The 16242-nt window shown below is 37.0% G+C and overlaps 1 pseudogene; it reads right to left on the bottom strand.

Moving 5' to 3' along the window:
• Positions 1–1292: 1292 nt before the first annotated feature.
• On the bottom strand, positions 1293–7905 carry LOC110793633 (glyceraldehyde-3-phosphate dehydrogenase GAPC1, cytosolic-like; annotated as a pseudogene).
• Positions 7906–16242: the final 8337 nt, after the last annotated feature.

The raw sequence follows: 16242 nt of genomic DNA on the forward strand, positions 1-16242 counted from the left end.
TATATATATATATATATATATATATATATAATGCTATGATTCATATATACTTAAGTAGTTAATTTAGGAAAAGTGATAAAAATCATCTATACATTAAATTAATTCGCAGAGTCTAGTCAAACTGAAATAAAAGCGATATTTTAAAACAAAAATAACTTTCTAACTAGAATTATCATTTTTTCTACAAGATAGTCAAAAACTAAATAAAAACAACTTCCTGACTACGAACAAGTAAACATATCCTTATGCTAGCTTAGCTTCAAGATAACTTGTTCATCTCTTGATCTACATTTACTATTACCACTTGAATCATCAATAATCTGCAAAGAAAATTTAATGTCAAATATAGTATGATGAACATTCCATAAAATCAAGGGAAAATTAACAGTAATCCTAACCAGCTTGATCCTAACTACTAGTCGTCTTCTCAAAATAATACCAACTATTAATCAAGGGAAAAATGCATGACTATTAGAAATATAGACATGAACAATGAATATATATATATATATATATATATATATATATATATATATATATATATATATATATATATATATATATATATATATATATATTGGTAAATTAGTTAACTTAATTACCAAAGGTAGAAACCCAAACAACAACCAACAGAAAACAACAAGGGAAACAAAAGCTAAGGGAGCACAACCCGCACCCAAACAAAAACAAAAAACACTAAAACATTCTACAAAGACACCAGCCAAACTCGCAAAATTTGAGTTATAAAAGGTCATTTTTTACAAATTTGCAATGCTTGTATAATAACACTTTAAACATTAACATTTGATTTTTGCCTTGTTTTTCCCCTGTATGAATTAAAGGTTAGTTCCTACTTCCTAATCAATGGCGAAGAGACAAAAGTTAAAAGTGCTAAGTGTACTTGACGTAGCAAAGACAAAATGGTACCACTTGAAAGTTTTCATGATTCTTGGTATGGGCTTCTTTACTAATGTCTATGAGCTTTTCTCCTAATCTGTGGTGACCAAAATCTTAGGCCGTCTCTATTACACTGAGCCAAATCCAACTAGCCCAGGGTTTATACCCATGAATGTGGCCTTGTGTGGTACCTTTGCTGGGCAACTCTTCTTTGGGTGGTTAGGTGACAAGTTAGGAAGGAAAAAGGTATATAGTCTTACCTTAGTCATAATGGATTTCTTATCCTTAGCTTCTGATGTTCATTAACTTGCTGCTTAAACTGTGACTTTCTTTAATTAGCAGGCTTGCCCATTTGAAAACCAAAAAAAAAAAAAACAAGACACCAGCCAAACAAGCTACACAGCAGAACCAGACTGAACAGCACAAGGTTTGCACAAAAGAACTGCACAATAGCAAGCCAGCCTGAGCAGAACAGTATGCATGACTGACTGCAAACCTACAAAACTACGCAACACCAGGACTGAGCAGTAGCAGCAGCTACAACAGCAGGACCTCAAGAACTTTCAGTTTTCAGATTCAGCAGCAGTAGCAGGACCTCAACATCAGGACCTCAACAACAGTAGCAGTAGCAGCAGATTTAGTTTTCTCATGTTATCAAAGCTGTAGATTCTTAATCTTTCGAGTTTAGTTCCTCTTGTCAGTTATAGATTTAGGTTAAGACCCCAAGAACTTTCTTTTTTCCTTTGATATAATATTCAGGCGTGATGAGAAGCAAAGAAAGTGATGCTTACAAGTACAATAGCTAAAGAATTTGTACTTGGTATTCATTTATTGGTAATTGGTATTCATTTCTTATGGTTTGAATTCTTTTTACTGGTGATTTTAGATGGACGAGGAAATGCTAAAGGAGGAAGTTGGGGAAACAGAAGAAGAGACAAATACCAAGAATATGTGGGAAAGTGTGGAAACTCTCACTAAATATTATAAGGAGGCTGTTTTAGCTGGGGATTATCAGACCATTACAGAAATAGAGATCGCTGTTTACCGACTAGAAACAGAAAAGAACGAGTTGGTTGAGAAATTATCAACTTTGACAGAAGAGATAACTTCTGGAAAGGATAGATTTATCCGCCTGCAAGCTGACTTTGATAACTTTAGAAGGAGATCAGATAAAGAGAGACTATCAGTTCGAAGCGATGCACATGGAGAAGTAATTGAGAGTCTTCTTCCAATGGTGGACAACTTTGAGAGGGCGAAGCAACAGTTACAACCAGAAACGGATAAGGAAAAACAGATTGATACGATTTTTCTAAGATAGTACTATGAGTGAACAGACCAAAAACGAAACAGACTATAGAAGTCAATCAAACAGAAAACAAGCTTATACTATAAGCAATTTCTATTGCAACTAAAACTTTTTATAGTAGTTGATTTCAGATTTATCTCTCACTCATGGTCAGAGTTGGAATGAGGTTTTATCAGGAGAGTAAGTCGGAGTCGCTGTTGTCTTGGATTGACATGTAACACTGTGTTTTCTTTACGCGTTACAGAAGGAGCATCATAAATTAACTAACAGAAACCATAGTTTGTTAACAACCCAGACCTAACACCAAACACCAAACTCGTGTTTCAGCTAATATCAACATAATACCTTATTATGATAATACTAAATCTAAGCATCTACCTTATAATCTCACCATCATCCATAAGTAATCGACAACTATAAAGCTTGTTTCAGCTATAAGTTTATCTATAAAGCATGAAATGCAGTTAATTAATTCCATATGAAATTACCTTGCATTTGGCAATAGTGTCAAAGTCTCATTTCTCGGCCTGGTTGTCACCATTGCCACCAGAATCATCAGTAATCTACAAAAAGCATTTTAATATGTAAATTAGATATGCCACATTTCAGGTAATGATACATGATGCTCAATCAGAACTAACCTCTGCCATTCTCCATAAATTTTACCTATATTCATGATGCTCATACACATGTCCTGATTACCCGATTAACTTAGCTACCAAGGCACAAGAGCACAACATAGGCATGTTTCTAGGAAAACAACACTGGCAATGTTCTCAAATTTGGTAACTTCAACACTTTGAGCAGTCATATCCATACCACCCATAATCATGTTCCAATACCCTGACTGTTAGTCAAACAAAGCAAAACTTCGATTCGACATGTTCTCACTTGAATCATAAAATTCGCCAAGCAAACATCTTTTTGAACATAAGAGTAATTTATTTAACCATCTAAAAACAGATCCAATTACAAAACTATCACCCTTTAGAAGCACTAATGGAAGCCAGTTTTTGTATACAACATAAACTCGATTCTCCCAAAAAAGATCGAAACTTTGATCAAACATATCCCTTCAAAAAGAAATAAACAAACTCACAGGGACCTCCTAGAATTACTCTAGTTATCCCTTATTTTAGAATCTTTTTAGGGACTAGGTATTAGATATGTAAATTGTTAAAGAGGTACTAGGACAGTTTATTAAGACTATTTCCGCTCTCTGCTTGTAATTTTCAGTTTTTGAGATTAATATTTAGGAAACTTTTCAGAATAAGGTCTCATAAGTCATAATAGATCTACCTTGAGTTATTGACTTGAGAGACCTCCTAGAATTACTCTAGTTCTGGTAACTTGTACCTAAAGCCCGAGAGGGGAGGGCCAAATCCTTCATCTTCACCTCTCCCATGAACCAGAAAGGAAGATAACCCTCCTTTAGTCCTGCTTTCTACACATTCTCATAATTGAGCTCACTTTTATCTATTAATTTTAACAAGATTACAGTATCCATTTTCCTGTTATTTGCAGTTTGATAATGTGTCAACATTTTATTTTGTAGTTTATACTACGTAGTTAAGAGGCGTAAGAGATTAACTCTTTTTCTTGGGAAAAATCTTGGACCAATGTGTGTAGGCTAATTTGTGTTTAACATAATAACAGGGTATGCTCAGGCTAATGTGTGTAGGCTAATCTAAGTTTAACATAATAACAGGGAAAGTAACAACTTTCAGGTCAAGTAAAGTATTTAAGTCACTGTCTGCTAATATTGAACTTTGAACATTCCCACCACCATATTCAGTTATTCACACCCCTTTAAACAATTACAAAAGTTATGCAACTTTGCATTTCATACCAGAAAATCCATTTTCCTCCAAACTGGAAAAGTAACAACTTTCAGGTCAAGTAAAGTGGCTCTTTTATAACCTTTAATCAATCTATTTTATAACCATTAACCTTTATTCAGTTATAACTTTTAATCTATCTGTTTTACCTTAATTATACTGAAAAGAATGGTTTCTGTGATTCCGTGTTAAAGAGACAATGCATGCTTCAATTGAAACATTGATGCAGTTGTTCAAAAGGTTATAAGAAATGGTTCTTTTGTCCCTTTTTCATTAACTATCTGAACCTGGGTAGTGCTTCTTTCATTTTTATCATAAAATTCATATCAATTCTTTGAACTGTCTTCCTAAGAGTATGCATTAATCACGATTGCACAAGCAAGCAAGCAAGCACTATCGTTTATCCTACCACTCAACAGTAATGTACAGGTAGAAAGCACAAAATCAACTAATTAAAATGAACGCACAATCAAAGAACAGAGCTATTGCAAGTGTTCAATAGCTGTACGAAAAAAATTACTACACATCGTATGATTCTTCAGTCTTCACAGACTTGAAAATTCTTAAGGTCTACCTGTTTCTTAAAATTACCAATGATTCTTACCAGGAATCCAGATTTAAACTTTATTCAAGTTAGTGTTATGCTGATTAGCACGAAGTTTTGTGCTAGAATCTAGTATTAGTGTGCTGGAGGGGAGAGATTGGTTTCTATGGACAAAGAAGCTAAGTGTGGGTACACATCAACTAAAATTTCTCATTCGGTTTGAAAATAGTAACTCATTACTCACCATATGAATTTTTCTCAGTTTTAGTAAGTTCATGGATACAGTGAGTCCGTGAATGTGTATGAAATTATTGTAGTTGTAAAGGACAACCACACCAAGGTAGACGAACTGTATATGGAAATCTCTGCACAAGGGATTTTGTTGTTCCAGTACTCATCGTTTCTTGCTTGACAAACTTTAAAACAGGCTAACAACCCAGACCTAACACCAACTCGTATTTCAACATAATACCTTATTATGATAGTACTAAATCTAAGATTCTACCTTCTAATCTCACAATCATTCATAAATAATCGACAACTATAAAGCTTATTTCAGTTATCAGTTTATCGATAAAGCATGAAACGCAGTTAACTCCATATGAAATTACCTTACTTTTGTCAATAGTGTAAAAGTCTCATGTCTCGGCCTGCTTTTCACCATTGCCACCAGAATCGTCAGTAATCTACAAAAAGCATTTTAATATGTAAATTAGATATGCCACATTTCAGGTAATGATACATTATTGCATAGCCAATGCAACCTGATCAGTGTTGTTGACTCGTATTAAAAATTATCTGATCATTGGTAACAAGCACCCTAAATTGAGACTTGCAAATATGACAGTAGGCTGCAGAGAGTAGGCTAAAGACATAAGGAGGAATACTAGGGTGTGCAACATCTCTTTACTGATCTAATTACAGTCATCTATTCAAAGACATTTCAATTCCTTAATCCTGCGCGAAAGCACCATTTGCAAGTGTAACCTTGTTGATAGACTGTATATACCATATAGATGCTCAGAAAACAGAAATTACTCGAGTTTGACCGAGGAGCCTAACAGAAAACAGAACCAGACAGGAAAGGCGCTAGAGAAAACAAAGCAGAAGAGCTAAAACTAAACCAAAGCACTTGAAGTCTTCAGTATATACCCTAATCAATAGTCAAACAATAACACAACCAAGAAAAAATAAATGACATAAAAAGAACAACTCTTTTAGTTTATCATATTCCCATCCTAGTCATGGCAGAAGCATTAAAGTGTTCCTCTCTCCACCTACCCATTTCGTATCCAAAGGTATTATAATCTGGCAATTTTAATGTTATTCAATAATTAAGGCAAGCACAGAATAGACAAGACAGCAGAGTAGCTCGAGCACGTGAATGAATTGGAAAAATAAAGTGATGGGGACTCTAATAGAAACTGGATTCAGATGTTCTGAAAGGTAAAATTAATAGCAGAAACGGATAAGGTAAAATACTAATACCAGAAACAGATAAGGTGGAATCAAATAAACAACTGGAAGTCAGAACCAACGCCCTTCTCTTAGTTGAAATTCTAATCAGTAACATCAAACAGCGATGTGACCTTTGTGGATCATCTAAAACCTTACAAAACTCAAATATTTAGTTCATGTTCAGAATGTAAGAAACACAATCAGCCATGAACAAAAAGGTCATGAACCAACTCAATTGCTATAAGAATAATCACTAAATACGATATAGGTATTCACTGAAGGTGACAATCATACACGTTAAATCAGTTTAATATTTTCACATAAACAAAAATTACAATGAGCAGAAACTCAGATCAGATTTTAGGTAAACTTGGTAATTAATCGAACCATAACACAAAAGACTTTGAAGATGTAAACAAGGACAGAACCACATATGTTATTTCCTTATGTCTGGTTTTGGCTTGCACAAAGATCAAACATTTAATAATTTATGTTATACAACATTGAGTATCGAGGTAACAATAACCCTAGATTGAGCCTTGTAAGCGGTAACTATGAATTTGGGAGGAACAAGCCGTAGCACCAGTGTCTCCTTAGGTAAGGGTAAAGACATGGCTTACTAACATGAAAAGAATGACAGACTGATAATATGGAGTTATAAAATGTAGAGGATAGTTATCAAGCTTTCAGTGTTCTGATTCACTCCCAAGAGCTAAAGCTAAAATGACACTTTATTATTCTAGATGCCCTCTTCTTTTCCTAATATCTTATTTATAGCAAATTTTATTCTCTTTTCCCTCTAACTAACCAACTATCTTTCTCTTCAATCTACCCTTAACAAACTAATTATGCAATCCCTTCACTAACCCTTCCTATTAGACTAATGTACGAAACCCAATAGCTAATATAAGACAACACAATAATTAAAAAAATGCTTCTTGAGGTTGGATCTATTTCAAAAAAAATCAACTCAGTTGGAGAAGTAGACAATACCTGTAACCCCACTCGTTGTCGTACCAGGAAACGAACTTCACAAAGTTGTCACTCAAGGCAATTCCAGCCTTGGAATAAAAAATGCTTGACCTGTAAACCGATGTATATGCATTAGTTCATTGTAAGCTGCTGAAGCTATAAGAGAATAAGGAAGACCTGCAGAGAAGAATTCCTACCTGATGTCACCAACAAATTCAGTTGACACAAGATCATCCTCTGTGTATCCAAGGATTCCCTTCAACTTGCCTTCAGATTCCTCCCTAATATAGAAAAAAGAAATGTGAAATTGCATTCCAAAACCATAACCAACCAAACACAGCCATGTAAAATACATTCGACGTGATAGAGATAATACTGATGGTAGCTTACTTGATGGCATCCTTAATCTACTCGTAGGTAGCACCCTTCTCAAGTCTGACGGTAAGGTCAACAACAGAGACAACAACAGTGGGAACACGGAACGACATTCCGGTCAATTTTCCATTCAAAGCTGGCAAAACCTTTCCAAATGCAGCAATTGTCAGGTCCATGACATTAACATACTTCACCGTTATAATCTTACAGAAAAAATCTATGCACTCTCTCATGACACAATAGAACATGAGCTTTTATGTGAAAGACAACGTGTTGTATTGGAAATTGTTTTTATAAAATTACCTTAGCTGCTTTAGTGCTACTGGGAATGACGTTGAATAAAGCAGCCCTTCCACCTCTCCAGTCCTTAGCTGATGGACCATCAACTGTCTTTTTATTGGCTGGAAACAACGCATGAAAATGATCAACCATGAGATGAGGAACGCTATGCAAAATAGCAAGTACAGTCATTACTTATTAGAAGACTTACCAGTGATGGAGTGAACGGTAGTCATAACTCATAAGACCCTCTTTTAACATAAAACATCCTCAGCTACTCCACAATCAATTCCTCTAAATTGAACTTAATTAATTCCTCTAAATTGTTCTAAATATCAGTTATCAAAATAATTGAATTAACTATAAAACTAAAGGTAAACAATTTTAGATCTGGTTGAAATTTTTTAACTCAAATAGATAAATTGATTTGGGATTTAGAATCAGCAGAACTAAGTTAGGCATAAATTATACCTGACATATCATCTTCAAAGAAGAGAATAGGAACAAGGACAACAGGCCAACAGGGTCTCCGAAAATATCCCCAAACGTGACCCTCAAATGAGGTCAACCGGAAAGAGAGCGGCGGCAAGGATCAACCACCACCCGCAACCGCCAGTCGTGCTAGAAGGATAGCAGCAACATCATCTTGTGTCGAAGCAGATGAAGTAAGGAAGGAGTAGCGCCAGTACCACACCGGCGGCGGTGCACGACGGCGACGGTAGACAACAAGAAAAACCCAACACCAAATAAGTGAGAGGAGTGAGAGACGGGTCGCGGGTTTTGGGCCACGAATTGGCGGGGGTAATGGGTGGTTCTTCACCTCTGTGGCTATTTCCGGCAGGCAAAGATTGATACAGGTGATTAATTGAGAATCGTTGATCTTTTTAGAAATCAAAATTAGAGAGAAAAGTAAGAAATTTGTTTGAGTTTTTCTGTAGGAATGTTTCTAGGTAGCACTAAGCAGTTGGTTTTTGGGAGTGTAGGTTGAGTCGGTTGTTTGAGGGAGATCTGATAATCGTGGAGTAGGGTGTGGGAGTAGGGATAGGAGAATTAGGCGGGATATGGTGTTAATTTTTTTTCATCTTTTTTTTAATTTTTTTTTGTAAATAGCGACGCTTTAGTGAGTCGTAATATGTTGCGACGGTATAAAGCGTCACAATTTGCAAAGTAATATTCGCGCAACGAAATTCCTTACGACCCTTTGTTACACCGTCGCAATTATTCCGTCTAAATATGTACCCTTTTGTTGTTGTGGTTACATTTCTAGATGGTCCTTGATTCTCACCAGATACTTCTAAAGATCTCTAAGTTTCATCCTGAATGTCATCTTGAGCATTCTCTAGAGTTTGTTGTTCGACTCGAATTTCTTCGAGGTTTACTTTTCTCCCACTTGTCATTTTGGAAATGTGATCTCTTTCCAAAAAGATACCATCTCGAGCAACAAACACCTTGTTCTCAGATGGATTGTAGAAGTAATACCCCTTTGTTTCCTTTGGATAGCCCACAAGGATACATTTGTCAGATTTTGGATGAAGTTTGTCTGAAATTAATGGTTTGACGTATACTTTACATCCCCAAGCCTATAATTTCATTAGTAAGAAAATTGGTTCAATGGAAATCTTAAGAAAAGACACTTTTGGAGGCTTTCCAAACCATAACTCATATGGAGTCTTTTCAACAGCTTTAGACGGAGCTCTATTTATAGTGAGTGCAGCTGTATTTAGTGCATGTCCCCAAAATTCTATTGGAAGTTCGGCCTGACCCATCATTGATCTAACCATGTCTAGCAAGGTTCTATTCCTCTGTTCCGACACACCGTTCCATTGAGGTGTTCCAGGAGGTGTCAATTCTGATAGAACTCCACATTCTTTTAGATGGTCATCAAATTCATAGCTCAGATATTCACCGCCTCTGTCAGACCGCAGTGCCTTAATCTTCTTGCCTAATTGATTCTCTACTTCACTCTGAAATTCCTTGAATTTGTCAAAGGATTCAGACTTATGCTTCATTAGGTAGACATAACCATATCTACAGAAGTCATCAGTGAAAGTGATAAAGTAGCTGAAACCACCTCTAGCATTTGTACTCATTGGTCCACATACATCTGTATGGATTAAACCCAGTAGTTCATTTGCTCTTTCTCCAACTTTAGAGAAAGGTTGCTTTGTCATTTTGCCAAGTAAACATGATTCTCACTTACCATAATCCTCTAAGTCAAATGGTTCTAGAATTCCTTCCTTTTGAAGTCTTTCTATGCGTTTCAAGTTAATATGGCCTAATCGACAATGCCACAGATAGGTGAGATCTGAATCATTCTTTTTGGCCTTTTTGGTATTTATGTTATAAACTTATTTGTCGTGATCTAATAAATAAAGTCCATTGACTAATCTAGCAGATCCATAAAACATCTCTTTAAAATAAAATGAACAACTATTGTCTTTTATTAAAAAGGAAAATCCCTTAGCATCTAAGCAAGAAACAGAAATGATGTTTTTAGTAAGACTTGGAACATGGAAACAATTTTCCAGTTCCAAAACTAGCCTAGAGGGAAACGACAAATAATAAGTTCCTACAGCTAATGCAGCAATCCGTACTCCATTTCCCACTCGTAGGTCGACTTCACCCTTGCTTAACCTTCTACTTCTTCTTAGTCCCTGTGAATTGGAACATAAGTGTGAGCCACAACCTGTATCTAATACCCAAGAAGTTGAATTAGCAAGTATACAGTCTATAACGAAAATACTTGAAGATGGAATGATTGTTCCGTTCTTCTGATCTTCCTTAAGCTTTGGACATTCTCTTTTGTAATGGCCAATTCCATCACAATAAAGACAACTTGATGTGGACTTGTCCGGCTTTGTCTTCTTTCTTGACTCAGCATTGCCCTTGGACTTTCCACCTTTCTTGAAAGGTCTCCCTTTAGCCTTGAGTAAATCTTTGGCTTCACGGTCGAGTATTATCTCAGCCTTTCTGACGAGGTGAACAAACTCTGCAACTGTTTCTTCTCTTGGTTCACTTAGGTATAGTTTCTTGAAGCGACCAAACCCACTGTGCAGTGAATTGAGCAAGATAGAGACTGCCATCCTTTCGCTTATTGGTGTTCCTAGCAGACTTAGGCGATTAAAATATGAAAGCATAAGCTCCACATGGAACCTTAGTGGGACGCCTACCCTCTGTTTAGTGCGAAGGAGCTGAACATGTGTTTCTTGGACCTCCATCCTAAAACACCTGTTAGGAGAACCAACCTTTAGACCAGAAATTGATTCAATCAACTCATGGACATTTAGATCCCTGTCCTCTATGTTTCCACGACAGATATCCCTCAGATTCTTGATGAGCGTAAAAGGTTCGTAAGCTACAAACCTTCTAGACCATTCATCAGGGATATTGTTCAGCATGAGACTCATAACCTTTTTGAGATCCGCATCCCAGGCGGAAAATCTTTTAGGGGTCATGTCTCTGGCATAGTAGCTTGGCATGGGATGTAACAGTACATACTCAAGTCCATTGAGTTTGACTAGTTCAACTAGCTTAGCTTCCCATTCAAGAAAATTTGTTAGGTTCAGCTTGACCATAAGCTCAGAACCCATGATGATGTTTTGATTGTTGTTTTCCATAGTTAAAACTACAATTGAAAAAGAATAAACAAATAAATAATCATTCACAGTTTCTCTTAATAAATTTAAATTCTAGCATGCATGCATAATTTATCATTTATTAAGCATTTTATTCAAGTTATGTGTTCCGGCAGGTGTGAATAAAATGATTCCAAGATCCTTAAATCATTAAAGAATTAAGCACATTATGTATTTAGACTCAATTCTAAAATATTTTAGGTAAGCAAAGCCTTTGCTAATAGTCTAGAAACTACTCTTGGTTGATAGGTACGTCTAAGAACTTATTAGGTAAACCTATCGCATTTCCCACGACATAAAAGGACTCCTTACTTATATCGTTGAGTTTCACCAAAACTAACTTGTACTCACAATTATTTGTGTACCTTACCCCTTTAGAATCAATAAGTAACACCTCGCTATGGCGGAAAACTATTACTAAGATTGATGTAAAGGTTATCCAAGTAAGTGTTATTTTGGCATGGCACCTTTTAACTCAATTTTAAAGTTTGGAACTTAAGGCTCTTACTATGTTGGTTAGACTTTAAGTGAACTAAAATCCTTAATCATGCAACATAATCAAGCCATAATCTCATGCATAATTAAGACATATTTAAAGCAATAAATAACTTAAAACATGCATAAGATATAAATTTGATCTAGTATGGCCCGACTTCATCTTGAAGCTTCAACTTCAAAGTCCGTCTTGAAAATGGATTGGAAACTTCGTCTTGAATTTCACCATGGGAGGCGCCATTTTCTTCAAATAGGATAAGCTATAATTAAACTAATTACAACTATTTGATGTTACGCAGACCATAATTAAATTGAAAAAACTTTGGTGCATTAGACCAATATTACATTCAAATTAATGGTACGCAGACCATATTTACTATCTGTAGACACCTACTTTTGTCCCCATTCCCGAAAGGGAAGGTTCGATGATGAAAACATAAATCTCCACTTGACAACGCATCTCCTATAAAAATAACGAATCTCAATCACCCTTCTCGTTTCACCCGAAACCTGCTATTTATAGAAACCTGCTATTTATGGAAACCTGCTAAAAATAGTAACTGCCGTAAAGGGTAGCTTCTAAAAGTGGCAAGTCATAAAAGATAGAAATCTGTCAGAATTAGGTGTTGCACTCCAACATAAATCCTAAATGAGATAGAAAAACTGCGAGAATCCTATTCCTAATATGATTCGGAAATAAGAGTTACGTATTAATTAAAATCCTAACGAGCCTAGAGTTCGTAATGGGCCCAGACGCATTCCGTCATGAAATTGATACGCACTAAAAGACTCGATTAAGTCTCAAACACTACGGATTTCAGGAATCCGAATCTGACTAAGAAAACAGTCCAGACCCTATTTTCAACGCCTGGCTCTGGGCGCCGAAATCTTCGGCGCCCAGGACTGGGCGCTGGAATTACCTGGGTACGTGTTTTTTCCTAATTCTTTGTGGATTAGAGCTCTACAATTCTATCTTTCCACGAACTCTTTTCTATAAATATAGCCCAAGTTCGACGTGAAATCACAACACACAATTCATATTCTGAGTATTGACTCCAACCCCTAGCCTAAGCCTCACGCTGCGAAATTGTTCACACGTTCTGTCGCAATCGATCCATAAATCGAACAGAATGTATCCTGTCCCATAATTTGAGATTCGTTAAATAAAAAGGAGAAATAGCAAAGTCAAAGTGGTTAGTTTTCTGAGAACCGTGACGCACCTCTCAAGGGTGCGTCGTAATGTGCCCCTTCGCGTGATTTAATTGCTTTCCTCGCCCTTTTTATGAACTGTTAAACTAACTAAATCTGATTGTTCTACCACGCCTAATAAAGATAATATGTTGGGAAATTGGATTATCATGCTAGGTCCCTTAATGCTATTTAAATCAGATAATCGCGATCGATCTAGTATTATATGTTGCATATTGCTAAAATCAACTCAGTTTTTAGTTTAATAGTTAACGCATGTCCCTTCAATTATTTATACTGAGCTAGTAAGGATATCCTGCCTCTGGAGTTATCGACGAGCGAGTACTCCTCTCGGTAGTTACAGTCCCCCGAACCCTCAATCTCTACCTTGCGGGTGTATGTTGAGAGATCCCCACACCAGGGATCACAAGGGAACCTACGGCCGTCGTGGTCAAACATAATTGCACTCCCTTTATGTCACGATAACCGGGTTTTGTCAGTTTTTCTCATTGTCGTTAAAAACTGAATGGCGACTCCTATATTACTAGTCAATTGGGTGTAAACTCACAGGAAATCTAATTACACTTGATTGAATAAAAGAATCGTCACACCCACGAGGGACGAGGTCACGCATTAGCCTCGTGCTTTTTCGACCCCCTCACAGTGGCGACTCCACTAGGGAAAGTGAAGGAAATACTCGTGCTTGTAGGTAATCATAATAGCCGAAGGGTGAAACGATCCTACCCCGCGTTTATTTCCCCATCAAGTTGGGACGACCTGAAAATCAGCATATTAATGTGAACGGGCAGAACCGCATAATGAATCTTGGCTCCCTCAGGGAGTTTGGACTAAGGATACCCATCGCCAATCGGGGGGTGCATACGCTTCGAATGTTGTCCACTCGACACTTTCGCTAGTAGTACACTCGTCCCAAACCCAATCGCTCGCCCACTAGGTCCCTCTCGCCTGCATGCCCCCTTGGCTTGCACTTGCGGGTTGGCCTCTTGGGCGAAATTCGTCTGTTGAAGACACTACCTCGACCGGGGCATGTGTTGGATCTACGATAGAAGCGGTACCAAACCAGGCGCAAATAACTACCCATAGAAGCCTATCATAAACTACATGACATATTATTATTGCCTCATGATGGAATGTTAGTTATGTGTAGTGAAATATATGATTGTGTGTGACAAATTGTCCTAGAAAAACCAACGACCTTAAAAATTGCCCAAACATTCATGAACCAATTGGCCAAAGAGTTATACCAAAATACGTGTTCCGCAAGCCCGAACGATCGCCACAAAAATAAGCGACGCTCGGGATGGCCGTAACGAATCCCACAAACGCTGCACAACGCGTAAAGGACGTTATAAGGCAAGCACGCAAAATTGAAGTCGCAAAAACAAAAGTAGACGAAAACTGAAAACGAGAACCAGCCAGAAAACAAAAGTTGCTGCCTGGCCTTTTGGTCAGGCACAGCAGCCTCGGTGCCCGCGCAAAAAAATCACGTAGCAAAAAAAAATTTCGTAAAAATTGCTGCAAGGGCGTATGAAAAGGCACTCGATTCTAAAAGCGACTAAAAAAATAAAAATAAATAACTCTTTGTGTCGTTGTTAGGCCTCCTACGACGACAATGCTCGGCATCAAAACCGAACATGCTAATTAAACGACCTTGAATGTCACATGGGCAAAGTATTCAAAAAATAATGTTCGAATAAAGTCTTCAAGAAAAAAATAAATGTTCAAATAAAAAATAAATAAATCCGAGTCTAGACTAGGCTGTGCCAAAGTACAATCCAAATCCTAAGTCTTAGTTGTCTTATCCATAGAATCGGCCCTAATGCTTGGTGTCGTTCTACAAGTTAAAAGGTTAAACCATATTGAGTCTCCCCTCCTAACATTTAAATCAATAAGCACCCATATGTAATTGTCATCCCTTGCTAAGAATCCACGGCCTCAATACCCTCTCTCACCAATAAAAAGAATATATTATAGTATTTGCAAAATGGAAACAGTCACATTCTGAAAATCATTCCCCCATAGTCGCACAACCCCCAAAGTGAACCTAAGGTGTCAATACCATTAGCAAAAATTAATGGCCTCAAGGCTTATGATCACATTGGGTCACGACTATCATAGTCCTCTAGAGCCACTCGCTCCTTGAAATACTCCTAAGTACGGACTAAAAGATTTTTCATAAATGCAACATGACAAACCATGAAAATACCCAAATCGGCATGCCATAAGGCTACCATTGGGGTAAAGCAATACACACTAAGAGAGAAGCCGCACTAATGATTCTAGTCTTGCAAAAATAAAAATTCGATCTCCCCAATTAACTACCTTGCCAACATTAAGCAAAATGGCGCATGACAAATGGACACCCAAGGGTTAAAATCTAAAGTGTCAACCAACGAAAGTTATGGTCCAATTAGCCTAAGTCTGAGAGTCGCTTGGTCAAGTATTATAGGCTTACGCCACGTCATTATTTTGAGTCTAGGCCACCTCCTTGTATTCATACACGGGTTATAAAGATTAATGAAAGTTCGAGTCTAAATCACAACTTCCAATTAAATCCTGAAAACTGTAGAAAATTATTTTCGATGTAATTCTTTCGTTAAATTTCAATAAGGTAAAAATAACATTTTGAATCTACGCTATTTGCACATTTTAAACGACTACATACGCTTGAAAAGTAAGACAATTTAAAAGGTCCACCCTAGGCCTACTAAAATTAAAGGTCCACCCTAGGCCCACTAAAATTAAAGATCCACTATAGGCCTACCAAACGAGGCTCACTCAGTCTCGCCTCGTGACTCAAAGACCACAACCATCTACCTTTTAGCCCAAATAAAAAAAAATTGAAGGATTTATGTTGGGGAGAAATCCCAAGCAAAAAGAAAAAAATAGAAAGAGAAAAGGGAGAGCGAAAAGAGCAAGCCATGAAATACTTAAAAAGAAAGAGAAAAGGGAGAGCGAAAAGAGCGAGCCATGAAATACTTAGCCCGTACCTCCCAAAGTGCGAAATTTACCCAAGTAAATGAAGGAAAAGAATTGAGTCAACCAATCCAAATCATAAAATTCTACGATGTCTACCATTTCCAATCCTTATGCTCTTAGACGCCTTCGCTCTGGGGTCCCTGTTCAAGCTCATTTAACCCATCCATGTTCTCATTGCCATAACCCAAGAAACCATTACTTCAACTCTTGTTTCTGAACTTGTTATCAACTGCAAACCACGTACGGCCATTGACA

This window comes from Spinacia oleracea, chromosome 3 (assembly GCF_020520425.1).
Source record: "Spinacia oleracea cultivar Varoflay chromosome 3, BTI_SOV_V1, whole genome shotgun sequence".
NCBI lineage: Eukaryota > Viridiplantae > Streptophyta > Magnoliopsida > Caryophyllales > Amaranthaceae > Spinacia > Spinacia oleracea.